Here is a 17,205-nt window from a genome sequence, read left to right as displayed (position 1 = left end):
TAAATCGGTTTCTTAAACAAATTTCTATTCAAATAATTTTCTTTTTCGTTTTTCAATTTACTCCACCGCATGGCCGAGAAGCCATTTTGAGACAGAAACAAAGTATATAAAATAATTCAAAAATAAGCGATTGCTTTTTCTTAAAATTTCAGACCTTTTATTTGATTGAACAAATCGAATTAAAGGTCTGAAATTTTAAGAAAAAGCAATTGCTTAATTATTTTCGAACAAAACGTCTGAAATTTTAAGAAAAGGCAATTGCTTATTTATTATTCCTAAGGCTCATTGTTGTGTTCTGCAGTATTTTTTTAAAGCTTTGAAAATCTTCAAAAATATGTGATACATTTTTAAAATGAAAATATTTCCACTGTCTAAATTAAAGTGAAATTAAAAAAAATTTATTTTTATAAAACAAAAATTTAATGTATAGTAACTCTTTGCGCATAGTAATTGTTACCATTTCAACAGTTAAATAAAATGTCTAATGTATGTTAAGAATCAAAAGGCTATACATATTGCCATGTTTATACCGACACATAAGGCGCTTTGACCCAGTTCGCTGTGATTCAAAACGGATGCATAAACTAAATTTCAAAACGCGTTGAAATTGAAAAGTGTGTTGACTTCTATTTGTTTTCAAATCGGTTTTTTGTTTCTCACATCAGTTAGAAAACTAGTATAAACGCACCACTCATTTGAAGTGAAGTGACAATAGGCTGGTTTTCTTTATACAGACCGTTTTAAATTCGAATTATTGTTATAATAAATTACAATTATTGTTTGTTTCCATTTCGGTCAACCGCGCAAACTATTTATTAAAAAAATGTCGTTTAAAAATAGCAGATTTTGTTTACTTTTGAATAAGACTTTATCGAGTGCGCTATAAAGACAGGAGTATAAATGCTGTGAAGAAATATATGTTGAGTCCAATCGGGTTTTTGCTAATGCGGTTCTTGTGTAGGTATAAACAAGGTATATGAAAAAAATTACTTCTCCATGAAAAAATATCGTTATTTTCGTATTTAAAATTAATCGGAATTTTATGGGGGGTTATTAAAACTCGTTTTAATCGAAACTTTGTTTTTTCGGCTATATTTGTTATTATTTATTTATTTATTGGCCCAGATGTAAATATTGAATGAACTAACATATTTTAAATATTTACGGAACTACCATTTGTATGCAACCCTGCCTATCCTATATTCAAGTAGATGTAATTCGAAAAATTTAAACGGATTTCTTCAAATCAACCTGAGCTGCGGACATATTGCGAATTCATTTTTAAACATTAACCACTACATTATATTAGTATTAAATACTTTCAATTAAGAAACAATTCTTATTAGAAAATAAATATGAATCGTTTTATTTTAAATATTCCAATGTATATTTTTTGTTAATGCAGATAGTGCGGATATAACGTATTTTATAACCGTTACATGGGGAACATAAATTTAAGGCAGATTGCTATTAACAATTTTTACACAATTTACGATTGCAACCAATTTCTTTCAAAACTATAATCTAAATGATTGCAAGTTGTATTTTTTACGATCAAAAAAGATTCCAATATTGGGTATATTATGCAAATGCAATCCAATTTGACTGAGTTATTCAGTTTTAGATACATTTCTATTCCTGTGTTCGTATTGAATAGTAGTTTATGTCGGGAAGCTGGCTTTAGTATAATCCGGCATTCCGTTTATTATTTAAAACACAAGGAATTTTTCGATGACCCCTAACAAGAATATGGACTTGCTAGTATCGGAACTATTTCTTGCACGTTTATTTGCCAAAATTTCTTCAACGGCTCGGCGCCAGTGAGGGTATGCTGCGAATGCCGCATTATACTTAAACCAGCCTTTTGACATAAGCTACTATTCCATACGAGTGGGGATTTTCCCAGTTGCAGTACTGCAGTAACTCGACACCTTCCTCACCCACAACTCTGTCCTCTATTAGCTTCTTAATGTAACTGCAAATAAAAGATGGAAATTTAAGAAAAATTACTATCACAGCGTTTCACTTGTAGCGTTTCACTCTTGTAGTATATCGGCTATCAAGCACCAGAAAATTTCCATCACGCATTCCATATGCCACCGATTGTCGTGGATCAATTATAATACTGTCATCACAACTTTTTGGTACTCCAGCAACTGTTGTGTCTATGGCGGAGTTATGTGGAGCTGTTGCATGACTAAAATCAATTTGGACTCTTTGAGAACTGGCTTGTTTGTTGCGAAAGCTATTGGCATCAAATGTATGCAAATTAGATTTCCAAACGAGCAACTGTTGAATATAGGGGAAAAATGTATATTATATAATTTTTTCACACACAAAGCAGAAATTACCTGTCGATCCTCGCCCGCGGAAGCAAAATGTCTACCAAGTGGAGAAAGTGACGGCGCAAACTTTGTCAGTATGGCCAGTTAGTGTATAATTATCCCGTCCATTTTGACCTGGTTCCGCTAAAGTGCACTACTACCGTGTATAAATTGGTCGACCTTCTAATAAATCAAGCAATGTTATTGTATCGTCATCGCCGCCAGTCACCAAGAAATTTCCACCTGGGTGAAATACAACATCATTCTCCGGCGACGAATGCACTTGATAAAACTGTTTTAGCTTGCCTTCGGCTATGTCAAATATCTTAACGCGGTTACAACTTAATAGGAGCGTTCCTTATCTCCCAGAAATAGTCAGAAAAAGTCCGAAGTCCAAAAAGCGTTCCTTAACTCGGAAATGACAGCAAAAATGAGAGAGCAACAGTCAGTGAGAGTGACTCTCATCAGTCCGAAGTAGTCAGATTTAGTCAGAAGAATTTTTTCTGGGAAAATCCTGAAAAGTGTCAAACTCAACTGAATTTAAATTAACGGAAATTAAAGAATACGCTAAAAGTGAGAATAATCTAAAAAGTAAAAGAAATGAATTGAAATTGGAAGAAGGCAAAAAATAATTGATATAGCAAGTGTTTATTATGCTTGTGCTTGTGTGAATATGTTTTGTACGTACATTTCTGTTCTTATTTGACGTTAGTTTTGTTGTTGCCATTCTTTGGACTAAAAATTTGGTTTTTTGCGTTCCTTTACTTTTCCTGTTATTCTCTTTTAGTGAGCGCATTTTGCTTACGCTCTGGCATTTTGACACTTTTCAGATTTTAGTCCAAAAAGATAAGGAATGAACCTAATGCTAAAGCCATCAGATAACCGTCTGGCTGCCATGCCAGCTGTCGTCCCATACCTCTTCCCCGGGTGAACGTTCGCACACATTCGCCTGAAGATGTATCGCAAATTCTTAACTTGTCGCCGCACGATGCAATTAACTGGCCATTAGGGCTGAATTTTGCTGCGCACACCCAATTTGTGTGTCCAATGAAAGATGTATATTTTGAATCAGTATTTTGATGGCTGTTCGCCATTTTTCGAGTCTGCAAACGAATAAGGCTTTCTGCACATTGGTCGTCCAGTCATAGTTGCTTCATTGTCACAATCATGATGCAACGATTACATGACGACTACACTTTCGCACACTCGGTCGTGATATTTCAATTCATTTGGCTTCTAAAAATTCACTTGGAGCAGGTTTTTTCTGTTTTTCGGGTTGATATTTTCGCGAAATATTTACAAAAACCTGCAATTTTTAAAATCATGATTCAATAATACAAGGTTCGATAAACTGACAGTTGTCTCTCTCGCACCGCTCCCTTAGCAGTGGCACCGTGTTGCTTCTTTGCAATTTTACATGGAAACAGTGTAGCTTTGGGTGAAATAAAAGTATAAGCTTTTGTGCAATATCTTTATTTGTATATGCATATGAAGCATATTTAACTGATAAAAACATATGCATTGGATGTTTACATCAGTCTCATAGTAGTCTTATTTAAATTTTGAGTCATTTTGCAGTTTTTATACGGCTAAATAGCATATAAATTACGTAATTCACGTAGATATATCAATATTACGTTCAACATTTCGTTTAAAATGCCAGATTTCCTGCAAATACATTAGAATTTACGAAAGGAATTTCACTACTAATTGCCTACTTTGCGTACTTTTCTACTACCATTTTCGAAACAAGGGATTGCATTCTTGCCCTTTCTCTGTCCTCCGTAAATGCAACCTTTTGTAAGGGAGTGTCAAACCGCAGCTGTCAATAATTATCTAACCTTGTATTATTGAATCATGTTTTAAAATATAGACTGTGCTGCAACAATACTAGACATAATTTTTCAGTTATATCTCTTATTTTCTTTTCCTGAAATGTGTTTTGTGCATGCACACAGACTTTTTACAATTTCATCATATTTTGTAGCTAAAATGCTCACATTTATTGAATTTTAATGCAGTTATTCACTTTTTAATAATTTCCACAGATTTTATGCAAAACATACTAATTTTTATGCAATTTTAATGCAAATATTAACTTTTTCACTATTTTTTCCCCATAAAATGCAAACAAACAATGCGTGCACAACGATTAGCAAACGACATTGGCGTACTTATCCGTTTCTGCATCTTCTATGATTTGCCGATAACTAGCCGATAACGACAAGTGTGCAGATCTCCTTTGAAATGCATGTGCTCGGCTCAAAATTTTAGGGCGAGCCGATAACGCAACTATGATTGGACGACAAGTGTGCAGATAGCCTAAGCTGACGAAGATCCAAACAAATTCAAGCACATTGTTGCATTCTACCGTACTTTTTAAAAACTTTAAAATCTTAAAACATATGTGAAAAACTTTTCTAAAGTCGAAATCAAAAGGAAATTTCATAAATAGCATTTTTAAAAAACAATCATCTAATATTTTCCATGTTACCATTTGAACAACAAATAGTACTAAGTTTTAGGAGACTATTTAATGCAACTCAGGTCAAAAAGGCACAGTTTTGACAAAAATAAGCAGCTCTAAACAACAGATGATCGCAGCTGTGGCCCAGGATGACGTCTATTCGTCCGTACAGATACTCTACGACGTGTTTGCGCTGTCGGAGCAAAATTTAAAATTACTGAATCTTAAAAATAATGAAAAAAGGTGCATTATTGTTAATAATACATATTTATTATAATCCAAATTTGTTTTAGTTTGATATAATTCCATATATTTGTGTAAACGTAGACGTAAAATACCAACGCCATACATACATATATATGTACATACATACATTCTTCTGCTAGATGCTATTTAATTAATGAATATTTTTTATGAAGCGAGGAAATTCTAATAGTTTAACAACAATTTATTAGGAAAGAAACCTTATTACTTTAATATCAATAAACTTAATTTAAAAAAATATATATATATTTTTATCTTTAAAAGAATAAAATGTAAGCTAAAAAATTAAATTGATTAAAAAAATAATAAACAAAAACTCGAACCCGGATCTCTCAACTAGCAGTCTAATGCTTTTCCCACTCGGCCATTGTGACTTCTGGGGTAGCGTGAGCAAAATGGCATACGTAAATGTCTATTATTTCTTTTGCACTAGCTAATTTCGAATCAGCATTCGAAGCTGGCAACGATATTTTTGAGTTCACTCAGATTCAGTGATAGCAATTTTTTCGTATTCGTAGCAGGCATTAGAGTTCGTAGATTTTCTACGATGGATTCCGTGATAGCCCTGATTATTTCCACATGATAAGCACTGAAAAGTTCTTTTCTAGCTGATACCTAATTATTTTATTCTCTTCTGTTTTTCTATTCCTATTATTTCGGATAAGCTACGACGAAGACCGATAGAGTACAAGATTGCGCTGATTGATGTGAAATTCGGGAGAGTAACATGAATATGACGTCATCGCAGATTTGCCGGAGGAGAGAGCTGAGAGAGATATGTCAGTATGTACATACATGTTTTGTATGTGTATATATATATGTATATTACACAAACAATATACAAAATCAGCTATGATTGTCAAAATTTTCAACAGAGAGTTAGTGGTATCACAATCAAGGCCACCTTCTGTATTCGTTTCACGATGGAGAGAAATATTCTATCATTCTTGAATTCGTTTCACCATGAGCTACGAGTATTCAATTATAGATCCGGAATGAATAAAGAAATACGCTCAATCTGTACGTTGAGGCTTGTATACGCCGCACAGTGTATACGCCGCACAGTGTTCTATTTTCAAAAAAAGGGACAAAATCAAACTTGAAGAGATAGCTATTTAAATATAACGGTGTTTAAAAGCCTTTGAGGTGAAGAATTCAGGAAAAATAATCTCGTTTAGTAGACCTTTAAAGAGACTTTCAAAAATATATGATTCGAATTTTTTCCTTTTTTGGCCTGAAACCAGTATGCGATGATGTTTTTAAAAAGTTGTAAATCCACATTTATTTGAGTTTTTATTTTTTTGACATAAGAACAGCGGGTAATGAACTTAAAAAAAAAGATAATTTAAATAGATTTGTTGGTTTTTTGCGATCATGGAAATGGATTCCCTGATTCAAGAACAGCAAAAATGTCTGTTAAAAAAGTTGGTTTCATACTGGTTTCAGGAAAAAAATTTACTTCTTGAATATTTGAAGGTCGCTGGCATTTGAAAAGCCATAAAGCTGATGCCAGATAAAACGCTTGCTTCGCTTTGCAGGGCAGATTCGATTTGACAGATAAGATGAATTGTATGAAAATATTAAGAATAATAATAATAATCCCAACGGTTTTACCTTCCTTCGCCCCCTTCACCCCCTCCCCCCCTCCGCACAAGGGCGCAGTCTGCATGACTTACGGAACCATTTTTTTTTAATTTTTGCGCTGAGTCACGAAAGGCAGGAGTTTGTTAAGTGTCGAGATCTAAAACTACTCAGCTACAGAACTAAATTCATCAGCAGATTTTATGTCTTTATGTTAGTAATTCATTTATTGAGAGAGGATAGTATAGCTTTCTTAATGCTAAAAAGCGGATCTGATATATCAAGTGTGCGGGAATGAAAGTTAAAATTCTGGCATAAGCAACGGAATGGCTCGTGTAATTCGAAATTAGTTTTACAAGTTTTCAAAAATAGGAGACAAAAGTGTCTTGATCCAGGAGAAGGAACATTAAGGCTAACTTCGCCCAGAAGAAGCGGACTTGAAATTGAGCCTGTCAGTAATTTAACCATGAAAATTGTACCGAGCATTTCCCTGCGACCGACAAGTGAAGGAAGATTAATAAGTTTTAATAGGCTCGTATAAGACGCAAGGTTATATTGAGAATACCAACGGAAATTTCTTAAAACAAAAAGTAGCAATTGTTTTTGAATTGATTCTATCTTGTCTGAGTAAATTTGATACCATGAATTCCAAACCACCAAACGGTATTCCAGAATCGGTCTAACTAATGTTGTAAACAGGGTTATAGTGATATAAGGGTCACTAAATTCTTTTGAGCATCGTTTCACAAATGCAAATACACCTTTAGCCTTGTTGACTGTCACATTAATGTGAAGATTAAAACTAAGTTTAGGATTCATTGTGATCCCAAGGTCCACAAAATTGTTCCAGGCTATGGTTATCTATTGTATAAGAAAGTGGCTGGACAGCTCTTCGCGAAAAGCACATTACTCTACATTTTTCCAGATTTAGAGGCAAACGATTTACATTACATCAGTTAAAGCATAGACAGACGGCAACGTTGATCCGGATTAACGCCGCACTTAATCTGATCAAAATTGTACCTCGACAGACGGCAGTAATACAGATTAACGAGCCGAATCCCACAGCCAGTAGAATATTCATTTAATTTTTTTATTGATTCAATTATAACTTCTATATTTTTTTTAAGTTGTTTTTAATTAAATGTTTTGACCTTTTTAGTAAAATTAAACTCTAAAAATTTAAATAAACTAATAATAAAATAAAAATGTGAAATAAAATAAAACAAACGAAAATAAAATAAAAAACAATTAAATATATAAATCAAATAAAATTTACAAAAATAAAAGAAATAATAAAAAAAAAATTTTTTCGGCAATCGCTCCAACTGAGGATCGAACCTGGGACCAACAGGCTTGTAGTACGCAGCTTTCACCACTCGGCTATCGCGGATGAAGGAATCGGTTGCTTTATTTGCTCAGTTAGCGTAGAACATAAAGAAACTGCAAAACTGCATAGACAACCACCCTGTCGTCGGTAATGCAGTCACCGAAATAAGTTCTTATTCATTTTAAATTGGATTCTTATTTGAACTAGTATGGTGACTGCATTACCGATGAAAAGGTATATGTCCATGCTAATTTTGCATTTTCCTTGTATTCTACGCTCTCTGAGTTTTGGTCAGTGTTGTCATCGAAAATTCCCTTGATCCGAGTTAAGTTTGGGAATTAACTCGAGGACTTAATCCGGATCAACTGCAGTTAATTCCCGAGATAATTCCGAATTAACGAGTTGATCCGGATCAACGCTGCCGTCTGTTTATGCTTTTACCCATGCTGTTTAAGTCTGGTTGTAGCAAAGGCCTTCCTTTAATTGGTACGTATGATTTATAAAGTTTCACATCATCTGCGTACATTAGAATTTTTGAAAATTTGATTTCTGTAGAAATATCGTTTCGTATCTGCCCTAGGTGGCTACCCTGCGAGACTCCTGAAGTAACATCAATGACGTTAGAAAAAGTACTTTTAAATATTACCCTTTGTGATCTATCATAGAGGTATGAAGAGATCCAACGTAGGAAATTAGGTTGGAGACCAAGAAGATCAAGTTTATAGATGAGCAACGAGTGACATACTTTGTCAAATGTTTTACTGAAGTGGGTATATATAACATCCACACTTTTGTTTTGCGTTTGAGATATAGGTTGTGAACTTAAGTAAATTAGTTGAAGTTGATTTGCCTTTGCAAAACCTGTGTTGACAGTATGAGATGGTAGAGGAGATAGAATGCGTCAACTGATTTGTAATAATTGCTTCAAATAATTTAGGAATTGCAGAGAGCTTAGCTATGCCCCTAGGGAAACTAATACATCATCGGAAGATATTATTGGGGTATGTATTGAGTTAATTAGACTTAGTTTAAAAGGATAGTCAAAGAATGCTTGGGAGTTAATGGATAATTATTATTAATAATACTTAAACTATCTCTAAGGGGTAGCTGGCGGTAGTTATAAAACCCCCCTAATCCTGGGTGTCATGCGGTACCGTGCCCATTGGATGGTTTGCAGTCAGGGGGCTTTCCGACTGTATTTTAAGGGCGCCTCCAGGATACATGTAAGTCTCCTGGAGTAACGGTGCACTTACCACAGCATGGGGCTCTGTTGTAGCCGACCGTTCGTTTCCCTCCTTATTTTTACCAGGTCGCAGAAAGGCTTCGGCTCAGTACTTATGTATTTATTTATTTGTTACAGTCTTGCGACTTAAAAGTACAGATAGGTATTTTTAATATATGTGACCTGGTCTACGGAAAGGGGGCTTAGGTGTCAAAAAATCAATTTTCACTTTTTGGTTGATTCGGATGGAAGATGAGATGCTTTTTGACGTGGTGAAAAGCAGAAAATCCTAACTTGCTTAGAAGTGTACTAAAAATGTAGAGAAAGAAGAGTAAAAATACGACAAAATATAATTTATTGGTAATGAACAAAATACATTGAATTATAAGCTATAAAGACATGATTATACACTAGAAAAACGTATTACCAGCTCCTCCTCCTTTACATCAACAACATACAGGTCCATCTTAACAAAAGTTTGTTCGGTATCATCTTCTGCCTGAGATACACATACTTCGTCTTTATCATCATCGCTCTCTTCATAGTTTTCATCATCGTTTTCATCATCCTTTTCATGGAAATATTGTCCGTATACGGCACTGAACTCCTCATCAACACTCATGTTTCATTTCATGCGAAATGCGAAGACGATAATCAACAGAAACAGTAAACGTCACTTCTTCAGTGTTACTTTTTTAAATGTTCCACACTAGCAACTTACACGATGAACTATAATAATATTCCGACCAACAACAACACTTACTGGACCAACAAGAACACTTACTGGACGTCCGGCGCGGAGAACAATTAACGAGATAATGAGAAACTGACGAAACGAGTTGCTTACTTTTAACAGATTTTTCACAGAAAACCAGTTTTCGCACGTAAGCTGCCTTTTCGTAGACCAGGTCACATATAATAAAGTATGCGTATATGTAAGTTTAAATTTTCAATTACAAAGCTGTTTATGTTTCTAAAACTATCTAATAACCTATATAAATGTATATTGTCTTATTAGTTTGGTAGCTGACGAGGCCTAGTCTCCAGTCTACCTTTACATATGTACTATGTGCAGCAGGCGGAAAGACCTTGTTTCCGCTCCGCCTTGCTCACGAGTTGATAGTCACGGTCGGAAAGGCCGAGTTTCCGATCCATGTTCCCGTCGTCATTGATATGCAAACCCTGACGCTGGATTCCGTGATGTGAGGCGGGCGGAAAGGCCTAGTTTCCGCTCCGCGTTATGGTGGGGCTGTTGGGTATAGTCGGAAACACCGAGTTTCCGATCCATACTCACAGCTTCTTTCGTATGCTAGATCATTTGCTGCTTGGTCGGATGGAAAGGCCTGGTTTCCATTCCGTTCCGTGCTCTCCTACCTAATAGCCAGAGTTTTACAGTGATCAAATAGTTGTCTTTTAAAAACAGCAAAGTTATCACAGTCTTTTACATGTGGCGGTAACTCATTAAAACACTTTAAACCTTTATAAAATATATTTTTTTGTCTACCTCTGTTCTATAAAGTGGAAGTCTAAAGCAATTGTTTTCCCTGAGTATATATGAATGAGTTTCATTTATATACCGAAGATTGTCGCTCAGATAGTCTGGAAGTTTACCGTTCTTTATGTTGTATACGAATTTCATAGCATGATAGAAAACCTGTTGCTTAACACTCAACCAATTCATATCTGTGATCATCTCCTGCGTAGGTGTATCGTAACGCTTATTTAATATGAACCTCATAGCTCTATTTTGCAGTTTCTCGATATTTGCGTCGCTTGCTAAGAAGAAGATTGTTGGGCAGTATATAAAATGTGGTTCTACTATAGATCTAGAGACCAGGGTTTTATACCTTCTTCTCAGATACTTACAAGATCTTTTCATAAGACCAATTTTTTTCGCAATTTTGTTCACTGTATGCTCAACATGCTCATCAAATTTTAGTTTATTATCTATATATATACCCAGGTACTTAATGAGTTTAACTTCCTCAATTTCTTCCTCTTTGATTTTTAAATTGTAACTGGTGGTTCCAAGATTAACTGCTCTAGTGAGGATCATGAACTGTGTCTTTTTTACATTCAACTTAAGTTTATTTAAACACAACCATTTGTACAAAGAATTCAAGTCTTCTTGCATTTTAGTCATCGCAGTCTGTAAGTTTCTGTCACTGATCGTTAACAGTGTATCATAAGCGAACAGTTTTAACTTACAGTGCTTAAGTGCCATATTTATGTCGTTAATGTAAATATTAAAAAGTACAGTTTGTTGCATACGATCTGAGAGAAAGCTTCGAAGCCAGTTAAGCTCCGTGTTTTCAATACCAATGCATTCGAGCTTTTTCAACATTCTTGCCCTGTCAATGGTCTCGAAAGCTCTTTTGAGATCAATAAAACCGCAACTATATTCATCTTCGAGTTAAGGTCTTCCTTCCACTGGGATATAACAAAATTTAGCGCAGTCTCGCAAGAGTGTTTAGCTTGAAACCAGATTGCTCCTTAATGAGTATGTTATTACTTTCAATGTGGCGCACCAACTGATTTTTTACCACATTTTCCAAGATTTTTTCCATGCTAAGCAGTGTATTAATTGGTCTAATTTCCTCAGCTTTTACAGTTTTTTCCCTTTTTTTACCGGAACTATGGTCGAGATTTCCCATTCTTTCGGTACTGTTCCTGATTCAAGACTCTTATTTATTAATAAGGCATAAAAGTGTCCCATGTATTCAACTGAATCCTTGATAACACCGTCAGATAATAAATTATTTCCACCAATTTTAGTCTTAAATTTCTTCACTATAAGGATAACATCCTCTGAGGTAATTTTCTCAAATTTAAAGGTGCCTCGACTGTCTTCCTGTCGTAACTGTTCACAATTTACGTTCTCTATATTACTATTTTTGTCGACGATACTATCCACAAAGAACTTGTTTAGTTCTTCGGCGATTACCATACTATTTCTGTATATTTTTCCGTTGATGAGAACTTCTTTGATATTGTCGCTGTTACCCGTATTATTAACAATATTCTTTAAATATTTCCACATTAAACGAATATCACCTCTATTAATTTCTACCTTGTGTTCCATATACTGAATTTTCTTAATTTTAATCATTTTCTTATACTCTTTCTTTATTTTGTTGTAATCTACCCAATCACCTGTGAGTACTGCCCTTTGGTGTAACCTAAACTTTTCTTTATTAGTGTCAGTCAGTTGTCTATCATACCATTTATTTCTAAGTTTAACCCGCCTTTGTACCCGAGAAGTTAGTTGATTCATACTCGAAATCAAACAAAGATTCGAGCATATCATCAATATTGAAACTATTCAGGTTTGCAAAGTTGCATTGTCTCAAAAGATTTATGAGGTTGTCTGGGCTGTACTCATCCCAAGAAATTAATTCAGAGAGTTTATTGATTTCGCCTTGTTTTTTTATATTGCATTTGAACATTATGGTTTCATGATCCGTTATTCTATGTTCCTCAGCTTTTTCACATGAAACTTCATTAGTGTTAGAGTACAACAAGTCGATGCGCGTTTCGGACTGTGCAGTAACCCTGGTATTAAAGTTGATTAACTGTTTCATTGCCTGCTGAGAGAATATCTCATCAAGTTTCCTACTATATGTCGATGATATATTCATATTTATATTAAAATCCCCAATAATAATGGTATTTACCATGTTAGTGCATGTTTCGGACAAAATGGCTTCCATATATGTCAGAAAATCTGCATCACTCGAACTGGGTGAGTGATAGACTACCCCGATTTTCCATTTGGTTTCACAATTTCTCAATTGTACCACTATACACCAGACATTTTTATCAGTGGATCTATTTATTATTATTTTAAAGTCTATTGTGTCTCTCAAAATTACAATTACCCCGCCAGTGTGTCTACTATACGAGTCGCATCTAATAAACTGATAAGTTGGAAACTTGATTTCGGAGTCGTTTATCTCCTCTGTTGTACATGTTTCGGAGCATAAAACTATATCCGGATCAACAGTCTCAAGAAGCCTTTCAAGCTCGGCTTTATTGGCTATTATACTATTTATATTAAGATACACGCATTTTAAGTAACTGTTACGCTTTTCCATTACACTTAATTGCTAACATCCTACTCTTTGTTTCTCTAGTTTCAGTTTCCTAATATAGATAGGACATTCACGACTAAATGCGTTGTGCGCTACATCCAGGTTTAGCCCTAACTCTTTAACAGCATCACAACAATTTCCACAAACTTCTTTTTTTACTGTCAGTACAACTTTCAGACTTGTGCTCTCCCATGCATTTGCTACACCGAAGCTTTTTGTTACAGTTGTTACGAGCTATGGTTGAAGCCCAGACACTTGTAGCATCTTCTCACGGTTTGCCCATCATAGACGGGGCATCGATCCCACCCAATATTAAGTCTCTTTGACTTCAATACCTGCAGGAAGAATTTGTGCTCAATTTCTATTATTGCACTGAATGAAGGAAATGCCTCACCACAACGCCTGGACTTAAATATTTTTACACATCTCAAACTCGCATCATTTAAATAGCTATTCTGAGCTTTTATCTTATTTATTATCTCCGTCTCAGAATATTCAGCGTTTATGTGCGCTAACAAAATTTTAGGCGTATTAACTTTGGGTTCGGTGATATGCGACCAAAGACACAGATAAAAATGATAAAAAACAATCCAGTCCCGGATCCCTGCACGGATAAAAATATCGCTGACGGACACAACGTTAAGCCCGTAAGTCCCTCCGCGCTCACCACCGGCTCCAACGTACCCCTCGAGGGACCCAATGAGCCGGAGACTGAGGCGCCAAGTAGGCCTGAACGGCAGATTGAAATAGCTTGTCGGCCCTCCATGTCCAAAGCGGCAATGGACAAACCCCTCGAGTGTAGTTCAATGGCGGCCGCGCCTGAGGAGGCACCCGGCACTAAAGAGCCCGTTGCGGGCGAGGTAGTTGATAGGCCTGGTGCCAAGCGAGAAGTCCCTAACCCTAAAAGGCTGCGGCAACAAATCCTCCCTCCGGCGGCTCGAGGGCGAAGAAGTACGTTCGTCTGGCCGTGAAGGCGTAACGGGACCTGAGAGCCTCCTCAAGGCTTCTCGCGAAATTTTTCGAAAATCCTGCAAACCAGGAACAGAAGGAGCTGGTGGAGTGGTCCAAGGGCATCCTTGGCGTAAGCCGGAAACGGAGGGAGAGCATGGACGCCCCCACTAACCACGAAGCAGCTTCCAAAACTCCCAACCGATCGGGTTCAAAGAGGAAACGGTCAGTGGATAACAGCACTGAGCGGGAACCTAAAAAGCCCAGATCTATGAATTCTTCCGGCGCTATTAACCCTTTTCGGGCACAAAGAGCCTTCAATGATGTCGCTAAAGACCATCTGGTCCTAGCAATTATTGATAGGGAACAACCGGGCCTCTGCCGTGTCTACAAGGAGATTCTGGGCAAAAACCCATAAATCCCCTGTAGTCCGGGACGCGGGCCTTTACCAGGGCCGCATAAAATTAGTTTCCTATGCCAACGAAAGGTCGGTAAAACTATATAAGGAAGCCATAGCCGTGCTGGGTGAACTGTGGGTCGGCGCAAACCTGGCGGCCGTACATAGGGAGGAAATTCCTTGCAGGCCCCGGGCCAGGGTCTCGGTGCCAGAAGAACTCTCCAAGCTCGAAGGCATCTTGGAGATAATCCAGCTCTCCAACGATTCATTACCAACCCTTGATCGGAGAGTAGTGAAGGTCAGCGAGGTGAAGGATCAGCAGAGATATATCACACTTTTGATAATCGAGGAGTCTCTGCCCATCCCCGCAGCAAAGAATGGGGTAATAAGCTACGGCTTTTACTCCATAACCCTCAAAACCCAAAACGGGAATGAGGGCATTTCCCAACACACGGAAGACACTACAAGTGAACCCGTGGCTTCCAAACCTGCTTCTCAAGACGACTCTATGAAAGGGGAGAGTGAACCAGTTTCGCTCCAGGGAAACCTGGACGGACAAGTGGAGACTCAGACCCTTGAGTCAAATGTGGGCACGGATAGCGATGCTAGTTCCGTGACTAGCCGTTTAGGATCTATTTTCAATCGATGAATCGAAATCTCGGAGTACCAGCTCCTGGCATCGGGCGATAAGGATGCTGACGTAACGGTAGTAGCGCCCAAGGACGACAGTCAGGACACAATGGACGGCGAGATCATGGTGTGGGTCTTACAAATTAACCTCCAACATTCGAAGGCAACATCGGCTGCTCTGCTCCTGTACCTCGACGAAAGAGGGGAGGAGCTCGTGTGGCAGGTAAGACCAGATCATGCATTTTAATAAAGACAACTTTTTCTTATCTTCTACTCACACAGTTTAGTGACGAGGACACGGTGAGCATAAGCGTGGAAGTACGGTCCAAACCACTTTGGCTGGTCTCATCGTAAATGGCACACGACCACGCAACTTATCCCCCGACCCGATTTCGGGACGTTGTGAAAGAGGCCAATAAAAGTAAGTTTCCAATCGTCATGGGTACCGATGCGAACGCACATCATTCGCTGTGGGGGTCTCTTATCGACTTTATTTTTTCAAAAAGTTCAGCAATTTGTAACATCGGAAGTAGGCCAACTTTTGTAACCTCTAACAAAAGGGGAACTAGACATTTCTCTTATGTCGGATAGTTTTTCGAAAAATATTAGTGAGTGGCACGTCTCAAATGACCACTCATTTTCCGATCACAGATACATAAATTTCACGATCTCTTTCGAACCATCGTCTTCAGTCGCTTATAGAAATAGGAGACGAACCGACTGGAACAAGTTTAGGAGTTTACTCTCGGGCCTTCTTTTAAGAAGCGCTTCTCACAGCGTGCTTCTCTCGATGGACTAGATTCATCGGAAAAAATTTAAGAAGTAGTGGACCATCGAAACCTGTAACTCGGATTTTTCCGCCTCCTAATAATAATAATATAATAGATTGGCGCTTACACATATGTTAGTGTTTGGCCGAGCTTCTCCTCCGATTTGTGGCGTGCGCCTTGATGTTGTCACACAAAGCGGAGGGACCTACAGTTTTACGCCGACTCCGAACGGCGATTGTATTTTTATGAGAAGCTGTTTTTCATAGCAGAAATATACTCGGGGGTTTGCCATTGCCTGCCGAGGGACGACCGCTGTTAAGAAAAAACCTTTTTTCTATATTTTTGCGATGTTGCTTTGACCAGGGTTTGAACCCCGGCATTGTGGAGTGGAAGCGCGCACTGCTTACCACTTCACCACAGCGGCCGACCCTATCATAATTTCGATGGGGAAAAAGAAGGCACACTGGTGTAACGAAAAATCGCCTCCCTGTGGAAGGAAAGAAGGGAGGTCTTTAATAAGGCGGAAAGATATCGCACACCGTCTTCAAAAGAGTCACAACTCAAAATTTGGCATTTTTGAAATTATGCACTAAAAATGTACACAGGCCTTTTATTTACCTTTCAGCAAAAGCTGGAGCAAATATTTGTTATAATTTGTTAAAAAACCTGAGTGTTAAAACCTCAAAGTAGTATCTTTAAGGGAGACTTATTTTATTCTAATTCTTATTGAATATATTCCTTCTTTATATACTGCTCTTACTAACTAATTACATTTGTTTGTGTGAAGGCCTGATTTGACACTCAAGTACATAGTTTACGACTATGTGTGATAGCAGAATTTTAATAGTTTTCTTTTTCAAGTGCATACACTTATAATTACTTATATGATATAATATGTATGTATGTTTGTTTACAGTTTTAATGTTTGTTTGTATGTATGTATATAATAAATGTATATGCACTTGACTGTATTTTTATGTGTTTAAATTTTGTGGGATTTTTCCTATGAATTTTCTTATCGGCTAGATATAAATAAATAGAAAATGTGTTCAAAGATATTTGAACATATTGCCGAGGGAAAAGAATATAAATGTGCTATTTTCGAAATGTTAATAAGTGGACTGTATGTGTACATGTTTTTATATCCGAACATTTTGCGAGCGTGAAAAATTTATAGTAAA

General features: G+C 36.9%; 1 pseudogene; it reads right to left on the bottom strand.

Annotated features, from left to right (window-relative positions):
- Window positions 1-1,958: 1,958 nt before the first annotated feature.
- On the bottom strand, window positions 1,959-12,297 carry LOC118736193 (annotated as a pseudogene).
- Between the last annotated feature and the right edge of the window lie 4,908 nt (window positions 12,298-17,205).

Source organism: Rhagoletis pomonella, unplaced genomic scaffold, assembly GCF_013731165.1.
Source record: "Rhagoletis pomonella isolate Grant_MI unplaced genomic scaffold, Rhpom_1.0 Rhpom_scaffold_00003, whole genome shotgun sequence".
Lineage (NCBI taxonomy): Eukaryota > Metazoa > Arthropoda > Insecta > Diptera > Tephritidae > Rhagoletis > Rhagoletis pomonella.
Note: the sequence above shows the minus strand (reverse complement) of the source record. Positions and strands in the feature narration are given on the sequence as shown.